Genomic DNA, 12,548 nt, shown 5'->3' on the forward strand with positions numbered 1-12,548 from the left:
TACTCATTAACGCACGCATTCATTGGTGGGGCCCAGAACACCAACACTCATACGTCTCACTTGAATCTGCACACAGGAGGAAAGAAACGCTGGAAATGTGAGGTACCTTGTTACCTATTGGAGGAAAATCTTTACATTATATACATCTGCACCTATAGAATCCTAACTTTAACATCAAGGCACTACACCACTTGGTCGATGGACCAATTAGTTGGACTGGTTGATGGTGATTTAGAACCACCTAAAACACATTTGAAGCTTCGGAACCTTTTGATGAAATCAATACCTTATTGAAAGAATCACAGACTCATTTAGTCAATAAATGTTTAGTTTATCTAATTAGTTCAAGTTCACTTACATAGTTAGAATATTAATCAAATCAGAAATTTCAGTGAATATCGTCTGGCATAAATTTGCATACAATTATATTTATCAAAATTTTGACATCGGCGACCATTTCCAGAAACTCGTCAACCCTGCACAAATCAAAATCCCTTCTGGTAAAATCGTTCAGTCAAACGCAGGTTACACCCAAATGAGTCCAGGAAAAGTGTGTTCACTCAGCACGATCCAGTCCCACAGGTAGTCAAGGGACCAGGCAAATCGAACTCCACACCAACAGTCACCAATGGGAAAAACTGTACCGACTTTTTCTCTACTAAATACCCCCGCTTTTATACATTTTACCCTTACTTCGATAACAAATCTGCAACAAATTTTAGATGCAGATGTGTCCTGATTGGCTGAATCCCCCTGAATTTGCAAGAAGTGGTGACTTTCTCAAGAGAGTTTTCTTTCCATGGGGCAGAGTACGACATTCCCCAAATTGTTTTCCTCGGGTTCTCAAGCGAAAGTTCCGAAGTAACAACATGTAGACCTCCGGGTACAGGTCGCCATTGTATTTTCAGTCATTCACACTGGTTGGGTCTTGGCAATCCTCCAAATTCCTATCCTGGACAAGGAGCATGTAGTTGCGCGGTTAGAGGTCGCCTGGAGATCTTCAGAGCCATCCGAGTCTGCACAGTAGACATCGCGCTCAAATGACGGTGGCCACTTCCGAACTCCATTTTGAATACTGCGGCCTAGTAGGCCCGAATGCTAACTTAAGAAAAAACAAACATAAAAATAATTAATACACGGAAATGAAGATTCTAATGTTTAAACGCACATTAATCACAATATATATTAGTATTGTCCTAGCTCATAGCAACATTTAAAGCAATAATACTCACCATTCCGCAATACCAGGAGCACAAACTATCACAAAAGCAACATAAATCATGCAATTCTCTATTTCAGTCCATCCTACGTTTAGTTTGCGTACCACAGTTAATATTTAGAACTATTAGCCATGCAATTAGCAATTTAGTCCAACATGTATTTTGTGTTTATTAAGGTGCGCTTTGTTGGTTAGTTATAACACTCCAAACGATTAATATATGTAAATATTTAGAATGATTACGTAATTAGTAATTTCATACAAAATAGAGAAGGTATAAAAAAAATTGTTTTACCTGCTCCACCAATCCCCCCTTTGGTGATTTCTTAACATCACCACAAATCCCACTAAATTTCACAACATTTTAATGGAAATGAATTCTCAGTTCTCTTACTTAGTTAGGTTACATCACAGTTTCCCCCATCTCATCCTCTCTTGTTTTGTTATACATACTTTCCTTCCATTCTTCTAATTCTATATCTCCTAATTCTCTTTCCTTCACCTCCTATCTTTTTCTTTTTGCAACTTCCTTTCTATTTTATTTTGTAATGTTCTTCTTTTTATGCAGACACATCCTAATCTGAAAATCGGTATTAATATTATCACACAAGTTACTGGTGTTAGAATCTTACCTACAAATGAACTACCTATTTTCGTTAAGAAACTTTTTATAGTAGAAAATCTTTTACCAAGCTTTTCCCAAACACATTCAACCTCTAACGGAACTATTTCTTCATGCAATTCAGTTATATTCTTAATATATTTCTTTAAATTTTGACTCATCAGGAATGTAAGTACAACAGTGTTGCACCTTCAGCATTCCACAGACTCCTCCCTCTTTTGCCAAAATAATATCAAGGGCAAGTCGATTTTGCATAATCATGTCTCTCATAGCAACCATTTCGGTATTTACTATTAAGAACCCTCCAGCAGTGCTTGTCGATAAGCGATCCACTACTGTTGACAATTTTCTAATCTTATGTGGATTCAGAGATATTCCAACGGCTGGTATCAGTGCTCCAAAAATGTCCCCTACAATTTCTGACCAACTTTCCCTCCTTCTACGTGTTAGCTGTCTACATAATTCATACACACTGTCTTCTCCCCTTCCCATGTGAAATATTTTTGGGAAGACCAGACCTAGGTAGCATGTACCATACCAATTGTCCGGTAACCGATAATAAGCCCTATTTCCACAGATCAAATATAATCCAGGGAATACCGGATCGTTTCCTCCTTTAAATCCCCATCCTCCTGTGATTCTATACACATCATGGCACTTACTTGCACCTATAAAATAATTATCATAAACAGTTTTATTTCTTCTAATTCTCAATTTCCCTCTTTGAGGCCAATCCAAAGCCATTGCAGGACTTGTTTCTCCTTTGAAAAGGTTTTCCTTTTCAACATCCCAAACTGTCGTCTCTCCTTTTCCCTCAGGTACCTTTCTTTGCATCTTAATTCTCTTCTCTTCTACCATGTCCAAGAGAGTCTTTTCTTCTTTTCTCAGACTACAAGCAAGATTGTTCTTAAACACTTCTTCTAAAGTTAATTTTCTAGTTTCTAAGAAATATTCACCTAATATTGTTCAAGGTTTTAACTTATTTAGTTCAGGAACAACAGGGACTTGTGCAAAAATGTTATCTACTTTTGCATAATGATATTCAAATGTTCCTGTTGTATAGAACAAACTTGCTAATACACTACATGTTATTCCATATGTCACAGGAAGGTGGTGATAGGTAACATCTTCGGACACTGATGCAGGTAACTGCATACAAACATAACAATCTCTAACGTCCATAGTCTTTACATATTCATACAACAACTTTGAAAAAACGTTATTAGAAAAATCAGTTATAGATCTATCCTTATGTAAGTCAGTTCTATCTACCTGATTATTCGCATGGGTACCATAAACCTCTTCTCTATTTGTCCTATTTTCAGTGTGATTTTATATCTTTTCAAATGTTAGTCTAAATGAAATCACTATAGCTAATACGATCCATAGAAGCATTAGTAAACGTATACAACAACAACACACCTTGCACCATCTTCGAAGAAACCCACATGTAGGTTTTCTACCTTCTGTGTTTGCCATTTCGGAAATGATCAGTGTCTTTTGACTTAGCCTCTTTTATTCAAAACTAAAATTTTGTCTAAACCCAAGGCTCTAAGCGCCTCCAGTATTTCAATTACTCTGCCTTTACTTTCTTGTACATCAATCTGGCATTCGATCGTCTTTGTCCTTGTTTTCACAATCTTGGTTCAGAACTTCCTGATCATCCGTCTCTTCTCTGATATCAGACAAGATAACTCTCAGGATTTCCAAATTTTCTTCTTCTTCAACCACTTCCGGTACAGTCACTCCTAGACCTTCTTGATGTCTGCTTCCTCCTGTATATCAGGAAGTGCCACATATGTCCATTCCGGTGACTTCTGGTTGGGTTTCTTGATTCTCTTTTCTTTCGTCAAGTGTGTCTGATCTGCGTCCTCTGATTTCTCTTGACTAGACACTTCATTCACTTGTTCAGCTTTTGATGAATTTACTCTCGTCAGTCGGTATCTCAATGTTTTTATTTTATTTGGCCAGATTTCTTCTTTCAACGGTTGTTTCAACTTATTTTCCTTCTCACTTCCTTCTGCTTTCCAAGCTCTCTTTCTCAAAACTCGTCCTTCTTGTCCTTCTCCTTCATTTTCCTCTAATTCTGTTTCGATGCAACCTTTCTCTTCTGTTGATTGCTCCTGCAGGACTTCAGGTTCCCTATCTACAGTTTTCCCTCCTCGTGATTCTTCCACACAATCGTCCTGCTGACTAACTGTCACTTCTTCTACCTGGATGTGTGTTTTCCCTACACCTCCTCGGGGGTCTTCTGCAACAATCTTACCCTCACTCTCTGTATCTAATTCCTCACCTTCTAATTCTATGACCTCAGGTGGAATTTATCTCGTGCTTGCACATGGTGCTTCTTTATCAAGAATCTCTTGGTCAGTTTCCTCAAGGTTTTCTTTTATCTTTCCCTTTAGGCCTACTTGTTCAGGCTCTGATTCGGAGCTAGTATCAGAAATTTCCAGTTGCCTCCTTAATGGTAAATTTTCTTGTTCCGCAACCTGACTCGGCTCAAATTCTCCCCTTCTTGGAGTTTGTCTCGTTCTTGTTTCTTCTGTTTCTGATTCCGAACTGATATCAGACTCTCCCAAATATTCTTCCTCAGGCCTGTTTATGGGACTAGGGATTCAGAGAGTGTGACTAGCATGAATCCAATTCTTTACTCTGGCACATTTTACAGCAGCCGTCGTGGTCAGAATCACTTGTCATGGTTTTCCCCATCCTTACCCAGTCTCCAGGACTTAAATCATGAGCTGGCTTCTTTTCAAGGGTGGTTGCATCCGATCCAAACTGATGAAACACAGAATGAACGGAATCAGCCAACCCCTTGCAATAATCCAACACAAAGTCATCAGATATAGGCAGTAGTTTGTTGACAGGAATGAAAACAGGTCTCATTGCTCTACCCATAACAATTTCATGGGGACTCAGGCCAGTGTTCCTATCAGGAATCGATCTAATAGCCATGAGCACTAGAGGCAAGACATCAGGCCATTTTAAACCTGTGGCCAAACACATTTTTCCCAATCTGTTTTTAATGGTGCCAATTACTTGTTCTACTACTCCAGAAGCCTCTGGACGATAGGCACAATGCAGTTTCTGTTGTACATTCAATGCTTCACAAATCAATTTAATGATCTCATTCTGAAGGTGCTTTCCTCTATCAGATTCAATCGTCACTGGAAAACCAAACCTAGGAATTAATTCTCTCAATGGGAGTTTTGCTACTGTAACCCCGTCACTCCTTCTGGTCGGGTACGCTTCCACCCAGCGCGAAAACAGACAAACAACTACTAGAACATATCTCAGCCGATTACATGGGGGCATTTCAATGAAATCAATCTGCATTCTGGTGAAAGGACCTCCCTCCCTTCCTATGGTTCCCAAACTCACCACCGTTTTGCTTACTGGATTGTATTGCTGGCATATAAGGCATCTCTGACAAAGGCTCTCAGCTATATGCCGGAATTTTACATTTTACTAAGTCTGTTCGAAAAGTCTGATCATGGCATCTCTCCCCACATGTGCTTGTCCATGGTACATCCGTGCCATGGTAGAGACCATGCTATCAGGCATTACAGGTCTTCCATCAAGATAAACCCAAACTCCGTCTGTCTCACGGGGTGCACATCCTGATTTTATCCACTATTTCCTTCCCTCTTCTCCTGCCTCTTCCTCTAACTGTCTCACTTCCTCCCAGGTACTCACAGTGTTAGTAAAGAGTAAGGGACATGAGTTCATTTCCTTTTCCCGTTTCCGATTTGCTGAATTTTGGTTTCGCGCACGGTACTGTGCCATATCATTTGCAAATTAATTCCCAGCTGACACGTAGTCAGTACCCTTAGATGGGCTGCGCATTTTACGACAGCGATTTGTTTAGGCAGCTGTATCGCCTCAAGCAACTTGCCAACAACTTCCGCATTTCTTATGGGAGTTCCACCTGATGTCAAGAACCCTCTTTGGGACCAAATCTGCCCAAAATCATGCACCACTTCAAATCCATACTGACTATCAGCAGATTCTTTCCCAACTTGGATGCCCTTGTTAATGCAAATAAATTAGCAACCTGAGCAGATCTCACTCCTTTCAAACAAGGCGCTTCCAATACAGCCGCTACAGTACATACTGCATATGCTGCACTCAAAATTCCTTCTTCCATTCTTAGACATGACCCATCCACAAACATCACATAGTCACTTTCTTTCAGAGGTACATCTTTTATGTCGGGTCGGGGCTTGGTGCAAAAATTACCTAAATATTGTACTTCTTTCTGACAAAATTGTAATTTCGATGGGGATACCTTAAGTCCAATACTTAGAAGTTGGTAACCTGCACTCCTTGCTAAGTTCAAGTTGATCAAAATGTATTAATTTCGGGGTGCTATCCTGGGGCGTGCACCATCCCTGTGCACTCAAGTGTATATTCAATGAAGCTGTTCCAATCTGTAGCAGTCCCAGGAAGCACTCTCTAAATAAGATGAAAAATCATCGTGACCCAAGTTCATCCATTTAACCAATTTTCTCTTTATTCATTATTTTGCGTTATCTGATGTTTGAACAGGACATCTCAATTTTCAAGTGCTTGTAAAATGTCAATACAGGCCTTTTTACAGCATGTTAAGATGATCCATCCATTATATCACATGAAGTACTGAAACGCAATGCATTTCGGGCATTTTTACCCTTCTTCGGGGGTAACTGTGAATATTAAAAGAACGCACGTCAAAGAACGTCACTCTCAACGCATACAAAATTACATCTTTAAGCTGCCTTTAATCTGTAAAACGATATAATGTGAAAAGCATCACTCTAATACTACACCCTGTCATTCAAACAATGAAACACTAACGTAGTCATTAAATCACACCTTCAATGAAAACCCCGTAATCCTCACGTTAAAAATCATGTTATCAAAATTGAAATACAAACATACTCATTGAACCATACTTTCAACAAAAGGCTCATAACCCTCGTGTTCATGACAATGCTACACTTAAAAATCAAAAGTAAAATACTTTTTTAAACCTGTAACCCTCACATACCCAACCGTACATTTAAACCTTTGGTCTCCTCCTACCTCCAAAAGGTAAATTAATCAACTGAAAACACCTCCGTGTTAATCCGCCTCACGTTAACAAAAAAATACCTCCCTTTATAACGTAAAACGTAACCCACAAAAACACGTGATTCCTCACTGCGTGTAGACATAGAAACAACCCAGGTAAAAACGTATAAAACAAACAATATTATGAAAATACATGAAATATTGCATGAATATTGCAAAATAAACATAAACATGAACATGACAATTCAAGTATCCGTTATGGATGCGAGTGTTCAATTGCGTTGATGTTGAAAGTTCATTTAAATGCAAATAGTCAGCGGGTGCTGGGTCCCGGGTGGGACGGAAAAATACAATACAATACTTAGAAGTTGGTAACCCGCACTTGGGTCACGATGATTTTTCATCTTATTTGGAGAGTGCTTCCTGGGACTGCTACAGAATTGTATCAGCTTCATTGAAGATACCTTAAGTCCGCCATCCACCAAATGATTCAACAATGCAATTGTGTCTACCACACATGCCTCGCGCGTTTTCGATGCCACCAATAGGTCATCGATGTATTGCACCAGTACTGAACTTTCGGGCATTTTTAAATCTTCCAAAGATTTCTTTAAAATTTGATTAAATATCGATGGACTTTCCATATACCCTGTGAGATTCGGCACCATGCCACGCAAAAATCTGTTGGCTGTCAGGGTGCAATGGGATAGAAAGAAAGCATGACACAAGTCAACGACTGTGTACCATTCTGCATCATGGGGAATCTGAAATAGGAGCACTGAAGGATTTGGCACAATGGGACAACAAGGTACAACAATTTTATTCACTTTTCTCAAATCTTGTACTATCCTGAATGTTCCGTTAGGCTTTTTCAAACCCATGATTGGTGAATTACATGGATTGCTCATTATCTCGCTCAAAATTCCCTGCTCAATCATTTTGTCTATAACAGGAGTTACTCCTGCAATTTTTTCTGGTGTCAACATCCTCATCAGGAATTTCAAAAGCTATGCCATCAGGGGTATAGAAAATCGAGCAATTCATTTTACACAACAAATCTCTCCCTAACAAATTCACAGGGCTAGTATAGCATACAACAAAACGATGCATATCGGTGAATTTCCCTACTTTGACCTTTACAGGATCAGTAAGATACGTTTTTATCTGTCGATTAGAGACTCCACCTACTTGGATTGTGTCACCCGAGCGAGGAAGATTTTTAATATCAGCTGATCTAACAGTTGAACGAGTAGCACCAGTATCTACCAGGAAAGTAATATTTTTATCATTTACCTTTCCATCCACAAAGGGTCCTGTCTGGTCTACTTCTAGAGTTGCGCCAAGTACGCACTCCCCTTGCTGTCCTGGGCACCGTCAATAATTCTCTTCTGACTCACTCTCATCACGCTGCAGCCAATACTGTGAAACAGAACTAGCACACGGTAGCTTTGTTACCTGTTCCTCGGTGTAGAATCCTGTCTCATTACTGTATCTCTGAGGATTTACGCTCTGTGGAAAAGGTGGCTTTGGCACCTGACACTGTTGGGCAACAACCTGCTGCTGTCGTGGCGGTTGACAACTCACCTCATTCTGCACCTGTGGATTCAATGATGCATTATCGCCATTAGCACTCGGGGGCAATTTACACTCGGCTTTCCAATGCCCTATCTTTCCGCAATTACGACATGGCCATTTCTTTTTTTGCTTCCTCTAAGCTAATTTGTCCCTTTCCTTTTCCAATATTAGGTTTTTGTCTCACTTGGCCCATGCCATTTGCCTGTTCAATCAGCTGAGCTTCTTGTCTCTCCGCTACTTTAACTTGTGCCCACATGGCCTTTTCTTTCAGCTTACGTTGTTTTGCCTCGATTTCGTTACTAAAATACTCAATACTTCATCTATCTTTTTATTTTGCCAATCCACTGTATGCTGTTTAATCACTCGCTTACTTCAGGTCTTAAGCCGTAAACAAATCGATATACAAAATGACTTAAATCCTTCTCACTCAATTTCTCATCACCACTGTATTGTTTAAAAGCTAACAATAACCTTTCATAATAAGCATGGACAGATTCCTTAATTTCTTGGTGAGTTCTATCAATCTTCACCCAATCAGTTTCTTTTGGTGGTACTTTGTTTTTCAGAAAAGTAATTACCTGTTCATACTTTCTCATTACCTCTGGGTCAGGGGCTCCCGTTTTAGGATCCCTAGGGTATTCTTGAGTGGGCCAACCTACTGTAATTTTACGTTCTGCCCATAGATCTGCTGGTACAATTATATCAAAAAGACCATTCAAATCAATCCACAATACTTTGGATAATTTAACAAACCTTTCTACCGGTCGATACCATTCCACAGGCTTCTCCCTGAGCCTGGGGAAGTCATTTGTAAATGACAAAATGTCCTGTCTAGTCCAAGGAACATGTACATAACCTGGAATCTCCCTCATAGGGCATTCCGTGACTACCATCTCCTTTTCTCTTACTGGAAATGCCGAAAATGTCTTCTCTGCCGTGTGCTCCCTTTTCCGAAACCACCTACTTTTCCATCTGTCTACGTCACCCCATTTTCTTAACAAGGCAATAAATTCTTTAATTTGAGTCAATCTACCTGCAGTATTCGGATTCTCAATATCCTTTTCAGAGAAATCTACTCTATATGGTTTCTCCAATGATCTTATTCTCTCAAAGTCTATACGCATTTCACTTGCTGTTTCTTCAAGTTTCTCATGCAAACTCCTCACTCTCCAAGTTATACTTTTGCAAAGAAACATCCTGATATGCCTTTAATTTTTCAGTTGGAATAGTCCCTACTATTAATTCCTCCAATGTTATCTTCAATTTTGCCACATCTAAAGGTTGAGGTTCTGTATCTTTTTGTTGTAAACTCCTTAACCAATCACTTAATTCATCAGAAGTGGGACCTACAGGGATTGTTTCATTTCTAACTCGCTCCGTATTTCCTTCTGGGGTCTCTGGTCTTGATTCTGTAGTCATCAGTGTCTTATTTGCAAGACTCTGATTCATCGTCATATTTTTAGGTGAACTTAAACCCGATGTTCCTACCAATTTTCCCCATGCATTTTCTCCGGATCCGCTTCTTTCTGACTCAATTGGTTTATTACTATGATAGGGAACTGTCAAACAATGCTCACTATGCTTCTGTTTGTCAAAGACAGGTATCACTGGCCCTATGGTTACAGGTACAGTTACTGCTTCCATGTTTTTAGTTAATTCCCGAATTGTTTCAGTTAGTTCCAGAGTAGTTCTAGTTAGTTCAGCTGAATTTTCATTTTCAATCCTGACAGGCTGTGCTATTTCAGAGTCTCTAAATGGATTATTTTTCCCTAAATCAGGTGGTGTTTGCTCAAAACTTTTATTTCGCAGCGTTTCTCTTACTGGCGCACTTGGCGTCAGCAACGTAGAATTTGGTTGATACGGGGGAGGATTATTATAAAACATGTCTTCTAGCACATCATCCTCCGACTCATTCATACCATACTTATAACTTTCTGATCCTGTATTGTTTCTCTGTACACTTTCTACCACTTGTCTCGTCCGTATTTCTCAATCCCATCAGTCATGTTTGCACTCCGCCATCTCCTCATTCTGTTATCATGACTCTCCTGCCCCCACAATCCTCCAAACATGTAATTCTACCTTCTGCCACTCCGATGCCGTTCCCTCTCATACATCTCTTCCCACTCTGTCAAAGCTTCAAATTGAGTAGGTCTATGTCTCGGTTCTAACTGCATCATTCTTTCTCTTAAGTTCCTTAATACAGCTAAGCTAAATGAACCACTTTCTGGAAACGCTTAGACTCCATCTTCTTTTGTATACTTTGCCCAATTATCTAGCCAAATACATGTATGGTACGCATATTTCGCTACCATAAAGGATGCAGGCGACTTTGGTGGAGGAAGTATCTGTCCTTCCCTAGTTACAAATGGCTTACCCTTTTTAAATACGCTTTAAATCTTTCCAAACCATGACTTTTTCTCCTTTTCTGGTTGATCGTAATACATAATTTTTGCTTATTCTTAAATCCTGAATCACTAGACTTCTTGAATCACTTCTCTACGACTGTTCTGTCTGTTGTCCAATCCCAGCGCGACTCACTCCAACGCACCAATCCTGTGCGTCTGCGTCACACTGAAACTCTCCACTCCTAGCGCGGCACACACCAACGCACCAATCCGTGTACGCTTTGTTTCCCTACAGCAGGCCAATCCCAGCGCGCACTCTGACGTTAGCTTTTCTCGCTACTCCTGTTTCTGCTGACCCCACCTTTACATATTTTATCTGCAAACTTTCCTTACGTTTTATTCAATACAAATCTGTTAGTAACAACATAAAAACACCACCATTGCCTGTTTCGCTAAACCAAAGAGATAGTTCTGTTCATTTACACAAGAATTCTGTATTTCCAGTAGGCAGCGCTTACCTCTCCCCTACCACAGAATTATTCCGTTTCGTCGATAAAGTAGCACTCCTCTCTACCTTACCCTTCTAGCAAGCAAAATGGCTAACCATTTCTCTGGGGATAACACACATGTGGAGACTACAATGCTCCTGAGAATTGAGGCCAGAGTTTCACGAGAGACCCTGTTGCTACTGCACTCACACACTTTAACACAGAAATGTCCCTAACGATAACACACGACGATGTTACCAACTCGAAACCAGACAATGCGTTGTGCGACTTCACTTGCCACACATTTTCCCCGTGTACCTACAGGGCAGCCAGACAATACACCGTGCGACTTCACTTGCCACACGTTTTTCCCAGTGTACCTACAGGGCATCCAACTTCCTACATCCCGGAAGTCTTCAAAACAACATAAAACGCGACACGACTCAACATAGAATGTTAGTACATAAATCAATAATCAATCAACAATAATCAATAATCACCAAACTAATGCAATAAAACCATTACTAATCACCAAACTAGCCAAAAATAACCATCAATCTGCTAACAGAAAACACTGCTCCAGCGAAAAAGGGCAAATTTACATATCCTCCCTGCATCACAGATCCATCATCACCCTTACTCATTCATGCACACATTCATTGGTGGGGCCCATAACACCAACACTCATACGTCTCACTTCAATCTGCACACAGGAGGAAAGAAACGCTGGACATGTGGGGTACCTTGTCACATATTGGAGGAAAATCTTTACATTATATACATCTGCACCTATAGAATCCTAACTTTAACATCAAGGCACTACACCACTTGGTCGATGGACCAATTAGTTGGACTGGTTGATGGTGATTTAGAACCAGCTAAAACACATTTGAAGCTTCAGAACCTTTCGATGAAATCAATACCTTGTTGAAAGAATCACAGACTCATTTCGTCAATAAATGTTTAGTTTATCTAATTAATTCAAGTTCACCTACATAGTCAGACTATTAATCAAATCAGAAATGTCAGTGAATATCTTTTGGCATAAATTTGCATACAATTATATTTACCTAAATTTTGACATCAGCGACCATTTCCAGAAACCCGTCAACCCTGCACAAATCAAAATCCCTTCTGGTAAAATTGTTCAGTCAAACCTAAATCAGTCCAGGAAAAGTTCAGCACGATCCAGTCCCACAGGTAGTCAAGGGACCAGGCAATTGCGCTATCAAATCGAACTCCAC

This window comes from Triturus cristatus, chromosome 3_2, assembly GCF_964204655.1.
Source record: "Triturus cristatus chromosome 3_2, aTriCri1.1, whole genome shotgun sequence".
In the NCBI taxonomy this organism is placed as follows: Eukaryota; Metazoa; Chordata; class Amphibia; order Caudata; family Salamandridae; genus Triturus; species Triturus cristatus.